At 44.9% G+C, this 6,906-nt stretch overlaps 1 long non-coding RNA gene across 1 annotated transcript in view; it reads left to right on the forward strand.

Annotated features, from left to right (window-relative positions):
- The first annotated feature begins 4,240 nt into the window (after positions 1-4,240).
- Positions 4,241-6,906, forward strand: part of LOC126500015 (uncharacterized) — an 11,372-nt gene continuing 8,706 nt past the window's right edge. The window contains exon 1 of the long non-coding RNA XR_007591221.1: positions 4,241-4,339. This is a non-coding gene — a long non-coding RNA (uncharacterized lncRNA). The remainder of the gene's footprint in view (positions 4,340-6,906) is intronic.

Genomic DNA, 6,906 nt, shown 5'->3' on the forward strand with positions numbered 1-6,906 from the left:
GAGAAACTCTGCCTACACTCAGGTTTTGCAAAAATGTCACAGGTAACTAGCACAACCAGCACTGCTAACTAGTACAGCCAGCACTGCTAACTAGTACAGCCAGCACCTAACTGAACTGCTCTCTGGTGCTTTAGCTAGGAGACAAGTGAAATAAGGTCGCTCCTCATTGTTGAACACCTTCCCAATAAGTAATTAACTTGTTAGTTTTCTGTACTGCCTCAGGTGGCCCAGGAAAAAATAGTTCAGCTTTTGGATCAGCCTGTCAATCACTAAACAGTTACTTTGTACTGTGCTAATTTCTTAGCTCCTTTACAAGCCGTCTCTGTCTTTTTCACTCGTTGTTACTAGTGGCATATAAATGTGTGCTCATATTTGTGTAGGACAGAGATCAGCCTCAGGCGGTGATCTCCAGGACCCATGCATCCACCTGGGTTATTCTAAGTCAAGGTCTCTCCCTGGACCAGAGCGTGCTGTTTTTAAGTGAGGCTTCCTGGCAGGAGAGTCTCCCTGGTGATGGCGTTACAAACGTTTGCCACCAAGCCCAGGTTTTCTGTGTGTGCTGGGGATTTAATTGGGTCCTCATGCTTACTCTGCAGACACTACTGGCCAAGCTTGCTCTCCAGCTCCTGATTGAATTTAGCTTTTTTTACACTTACTTATTTTTATTTTACATGTGTAAGTGTTTTGCCTGCTTGTTTATATGTGCAGCATATATATTCTGGCTCCTGATGAGGTCAAAAGAGAGTAGCAGATGACCTGGAACTAGAGGTCCAGACGGTTGTAAGCCCCATGTAGGTCCAGGGAACCAAACCCAACCCTCTACAAGGGCAACAAGTCCTCTTAACAGCTGAACCACCTCTTTATCCTTCTGATAGAGAACACACACACACACACACACACACACACACAGAAAGACACTGCTATTTTTTTCAGATTAGGAGTCCAACACTTAAACAAGATGGCATGCAGCTTTCCACAGTATCAAGTCACTGGAGAACAGTGAGGTCTCTCAGGCAGGACTCTTGGATCTCAGCATTCATGTTCTGTATCACTGTACTCAGGTAAACATAAGCTGTTCTATGACTTCCTCTCCCCTTGGTCGGGAGTAACCACAGCGAATCATCCTGTGAAAAGATTACATTAGAGAGTTTAAAGCCAAAGCCAAACTGCTGCACTTCCCAGCTCATAGTGTATTTTCCCAGGATGGCGTGCTAGAGCTTCAACTTGGATTTCATTCTTACCAACATTAGTCTTAGAATACAACATTTAATCATTTAAAAATCACTTCACTTTATTTTATGGGTCTGGGTATTTTGCCTGCATGTATGTCTGTGTACCATATGTTTGACTTGCACCCATGGAGGGCCAACAGGGCATTAGATCCCCTGAGTCTGGAACTGTGAGCCGCTATTGGGTGCTGGGAATGGAACCTGGGTCCTCTAGAAGAGCAGCCCGTGCTCCTAATCTCTGGGCATCTCTCCAGCGCCAGCATTTGATCTTCTTGTTGAAAACGAGTGCTAGTTAGTTGGGCATGATGGCAGCTGGGCGCCATGGTGCGTGCCTCTAATGCCAGCACTAGAGAGGTAGAAACAGGCGGATCTCTGTGAGTCTGAGGTCAACCTGGACTACATAGTGAGTTCTATGACAGCTAGGGATGTTACTCAGAGAAACCCTGGCTCAGGAAAGAAAAATGACTGCTAGTTAAGCCAACTCTTCAAAGCCACCAAGCGCCTAGAGTTACAGAATTTAACAAGCATCTGCAAGTGCCGAAAGCACGGCCTTCCTACATCTGTACTGAACTCCGTGCCGCCCCATCTGGAGCTTCAGTTAGGGTTACAAGAAAGTGCGCTGCTTCTAGTGAAATTGAAATCAGTGACAAGGAAGAAGTGAAACTGCAAAATAATCGAAAATCTCAGGAGACAGAGCTGTGTGTGGTCCAAGTTGGCAGACCGAGAAAAGGATCTTCATCCTTTATCTCGCCTCTTTTGCTAAACAGCTGTATCTAAGTGTCAGAGTTAATTTTGTATAGTGACAGCTGTTGTGAGGCTGGAATCCAAGGCTGAGTGGTGGCAGGCAGATTAACAGATCAGGTCTTGGAGGCTGGAATCCAAGGCTGAGTGGTGGCAGGCAGATTAACAGATCAGGTCTTGGAGGCTGGAATCCAAGGCTGAGTGGTGGCAGGCAGATTAACAGATCAGGTCTTGGAGGCTGGAATCCAAGGCTGAGTGGTGGCAGGCAGATTAACAGATCAGGTCATGGAGGCTGGAATCCATGATATGTAGTGGATGGCAGATTTATAAATCAGGCCATGGGAGCTGTCCACTCTTCTTTTTTCCCGTAGTGCTACCTTTTAGCTCCCCTTTGTTCCCCTCTGCTCAGCGTGTCGTGAGGAAAAGATGAGCCAAGTTTGCTTAACACTGGGCCCAGCCTCCAGTATTTTAAGAAGGGAGCAGATGGCTGTGTGATGTTACTGTGTTTGCTATTAATAGAGGTAGTGGCTTACACAAAACGTGGGCAGAGGTTGCTGGTTTCATCTTCAAAAATGTTTAATTGATCTCTTTTTCTTTCCTTTCTCTTTAACTTTAATTTTTTTTCTTTCTGCCTATTTTTATTTTTAAATCACCCCTATGCTGTTAGTTTTTGTCAGCTTGGCACAAACCCAACTTACCTTGGAAGAGGGAATCTCAGCTGATGAATTGCCTCCATGAAATTGGCCTGTGGGCATGCTTGTGAGGCGTTTTTGTTGATTACTGATTGATGTGGGAAGATGCAGCCCACTCTGGGTGGTGTCACTCCTGAGCGGGTAGGCTTGGGCTACAAAGATAGCTTAACAAGCCCATGAGCAGCGCTCCTTCCTGGTCACTGCTCAGTTCCTGCCTGGAGTTCCTGTCTTCTTCTCTCAGTGAACTGTAAAGAGTAAGAGGAAATAAACCCTTTCCAACCCCAAGTTGCCCTTGGTCATAGTATTTATCATTATCAGCAAAAAAAAAGCAGACTAGAACGATTCCTAACCTCAACGGAACCTGACTTAGAATCATTCACCCCCCCCCCAGCAGAGTTGAAGGGCAGGCTTGAAGTCCATCCGTTACTGTTCTTCAGGATCCACTGGTTCCGATAGCATTGTGTTGCCACAACGTCAGACTGGTGTAACTTCCACTGAGGGCAGCAAGCAGTCAATCCTGAGGCCTGCCCTCTGTCACTATACACCTGAACATCCTTCATCCAGAGGACCCAGGTGCAATTCCCAGCACCCACATGGTGGCTTATAACACCAGTCCCAGTGAATCTAATATACACCCTGTTCTAATCTCTGTGGGCGTTACATACATGGGGTGCACCTACATTCATGTAAGCAAAACATCCATACACATAAAAACAAAGGAAAAAATGATAATTCCCAGAGAAATAGAGATCACAGAAGGACTTACTGAGAATGGCCAATATTCTCGGTTGAGTGAGAAAGATCGAGATTTTTTACAAAGCGTTAAATTTTTTTCAGGCCACGAAATAACTACCAAACACCCTTGCAGAAAGCTAACAGTTCCTGGCGGAGATGCCTGATCTGATGCCAGCCCAGCAAACCTTCAAAGCACTAATTTAGTTTCTGCCTGGTCCTGCTTTCTGTTGTGTCTCTTCCATGTGACCCAGTATATCACTGGAACAGAAGCTGTCTGTGGCCGTTAAGCAAATGCTTGCAGAAACTGGGCTGTCAATTCAGCATTTGGCCAGAGAATAAGAGACTTTTCAGTGAAAGCTTGGTTTCATTTTTGTTAGGCCAGCAAACAATAGTGCCACAATGGCTTTCCTGGTAAAAAGGATTAAAAAAAAAAAAAAAAACCTTTTGCTGACATTTCACTCTCTGATTTTAATGGTGGGTGGGTGTTTTCTACCTTTCCCTTGTTCCTCTGTCATGAAGGAGGCTTAAGTAGCCAGGATAAAAACCTCAATATCTGTGATGGGAAAGGATAAAATGAAAACCCAAATATATGAGAGATGATGGATGGATGGATGGATGGATGGATAAATAGCTAGATAGATAAGTATGTGGATAGGTAGGTAGGTAGATAGATAAGTTGGTAGATTAAGTCGGTAGGTAGATAAGTAGGTGGATAGAACAATTGCCTTTCAACTTTCCTCGAAGCTCTTCACTCCCACCCTGCTCCGTGTCCTCTTTTCATCCCTCCCTCCTTTGTGTCTATCTGTTCAGTATTATCAGTGTCTTTATAAAGCACTTTATTTACAGGGAACCAGTCAACTGTTTTGAGGCCCTCAAGCCACGGCGGCGAGCGTCCCAGCTCCCACATCAGAGCTGAGTTGCTGGGGAAAAGCCTTCCAAGAAGTAAGTCCCACTGCTTTCTCAGGACTTAGCCTACTGTTTTATGGCTTGTGCTTGGCTAAATTATCAATACTGCGTTTTTCTAAAGCCCGGTTTTCTTTAGGAGAGAATTTGAAGTCCAAAATCAAAGGACTGACATCTCCATGCGCTTTTGTACCTGGCGCTCTGGGCTTGCTTCAGAGAAGAGGGTGTCAGTTCAGCATCTTGGGGTAAATTGTTTTGATCATGTAGGAGACACAGTGTCGCTCATACTGTGTTTTATAATTGGCAGTTGGGAAGTTTGTATTTTACATCTTTTCTCTGTTTCTGCGGTTCCTGTCATCTCTGTCACCTCCATGCCACTATCAGGAATCCCTGCTCACAGCCTCCTTCCGGTGGGAATTTCTTTAACATTACTTGGAAAGGAAAGTAGTTTTCCCCAAAATGCATGAGATTCAAAGAGGAAAGGGACTTTTCCTTTTGTCGTTAAATGGCAAGGTTGCCTGAGCTGAGGTTTCTGAAGAGCCTGCCTCTCAGTACTGTTAGAGCTTTGAAACAGACAAAGGTAGGCATTTTAAGCCTTGTGTTCAGTCAGCATGACCAAAGGGTTCACTTGGGCAGGATGTGGGTGGAATCAGACCAGACCTTTGATGACAATGGTTCTGGCCGCTAACCTTCTTTGATGAGCAAAGAACACAGTCCACACTTCACTTAGAAGGCAAGTTGCCTCTCCCAATCCCTCTTTGCTTAATTCCACCAACTTGAAATAAATATAAAGGAATACAAACTGGTGGAGTGATGATGGGGATTTCTATGCACATCTAATGTCCATAAAAAAGTACCTTACACATAGCTTGAGCTGGGGGCTGGAATAGAACTCAGCAGTTAAGAGTATGCCCTGCTCTTCCAGAGGCCCTGGGTTCAGTTCCCAGCACCCATGTTGAAAGGCTCAAAACCACCTGTGACCCCAGCTTCACCTCTTCCAGTATCTGCAGGCACTTACAAGTGCATGACATACATAGACATAAATAAAACACAAAAATAAATCACCTTAAAAATACATAGCTTGAGCTTAGTAAATGCTGTTTCTATTACTAGTACTATTTTTATAATTAGAATTTGTTTAATTGAAGTATTAGTGAAATTAAACTCAGATACTCAGATCCTTGGGGGGGGGGTGGGAACCTGCATGATTAAAAATCTGATAATCCTAGCACTCTGGAGGCAGACACCAAGTGGATTTCTGTGAGTTCTAGGCCAACCTGGTCTAGGTCTACAGAGCAAGTTCCAGGACAGGCACCAAAACTAGAGAGAAACCTGAGCTCAGTTTCCACCAATTTGCAAATGCCTGCAACTCCAGTTCCAGGGCCTCTGATGCCTTTGGTCTCTTCTGCTCCTGCACCCATGTGTATAAACAACCACATATAAACGCATAAGCATAGTTAAAAATAATAAGCCTTTTTTTTAAAAGAAAAAGCCTGATAGTATTTGGACTGGGGTGATGGCCCAGTTGGTAAAAGGCTTGCTATGCAAGAACCTCAGTTTGGGTCCCTATCACCCACATTAAAAAGCCCAGCATTTAGTGGATGCCTCTAACGCCAGAACTGGGCAGTGAGGACAGAGGTGGAGGATCCTTGGGGTGTGCTGAGCACCTATGTAGCCAGAGAGATTTCGGTTCAGTAGGAGAACTTATCTCAAAACGGAGATAGAACGCAATAGAAGAAGATGCTTAGGTCAACCTCTGACCCTTCACTCAGAGTCACTTGAACACATACATTGTGCGTGTGCACGCGCACACACACACATTTTGTAAGTTGATACTATTTAATTTTTTATAATAGATAAATGCATGTGTATGTACATATGTATGTGCCTGTGTAGCTTTTACACAAACAGTATCAAACAGCACCTGTGGCTCTCTATCTCCCATTTTCATCACCACATCTTCAGTGTTAGAGTATATAACTTGTTCGTTATCTTTTTTGGTTTTTTTTTTGTTTATTTATTAAAAATTTCCACCTCCTCCGATCTTATTTCCGTCCCCCTCCTTCCACTCTCCCTCTCCTTCCCTCTCCAGTCCTAAGAGAAGTCAGGGTGCCCTGCCCTGTGGGAAGTCCAAGGCCTTCCCTGCTCCATCCAGGTCTAGGAAGGTGAGCATCCAAACAGACTAGGCTCCCAAAAAGCCAGTACATGCAGTAGAATCAAAACCTGATGTCATTATCATTGGCTTCTCAGTCCGCCCTTATCGTCAACCATATTCAGAGAGTCCAGTTTGGTCACATGCTCATTCAGTCCCAGTCCAGCTGGTCTTGGTGAGCTCCCAATAGATGAGTCACACTGTCTCAGTGGGTGGACACACCCCTCATGGTCCTGACTTCCTTGCTCATGTTCTCCCTCCTTCTGCTCTTCATCTGGGCCTTGGGAGCTCAGTCCAGTGCTCCAATGTGGGTCTCTGTCTCTATCTCCATCCATCGCCAGATAAAGGTTCTATGGTCATATGCAGGATATTCATCAGTGTGGCTATGGGAGAAGGCCAGTTCAGGCACCATCTCCTCTGCTGCCCAAGGACCTAGCTGTGGAAATCCCCTTGG

This window comes from Alexandromys fortis, unplaced genomic scaffold, assembly GCF_014885135.2.
Source record: "Alexandromys fortis isolate MF-2015 unplaced genomic scaffold, M_Fortis_MF-2015_v1.1 scaffold_36, whole genome shotgun sequence".
In the NCBI taxonomy this organism is placed as follows: Eukaryota; Metazoa; Chordata; class Mammalia; order Rodentia; family Cricetidae; genus Alexandromys; species Alexandromys fortis.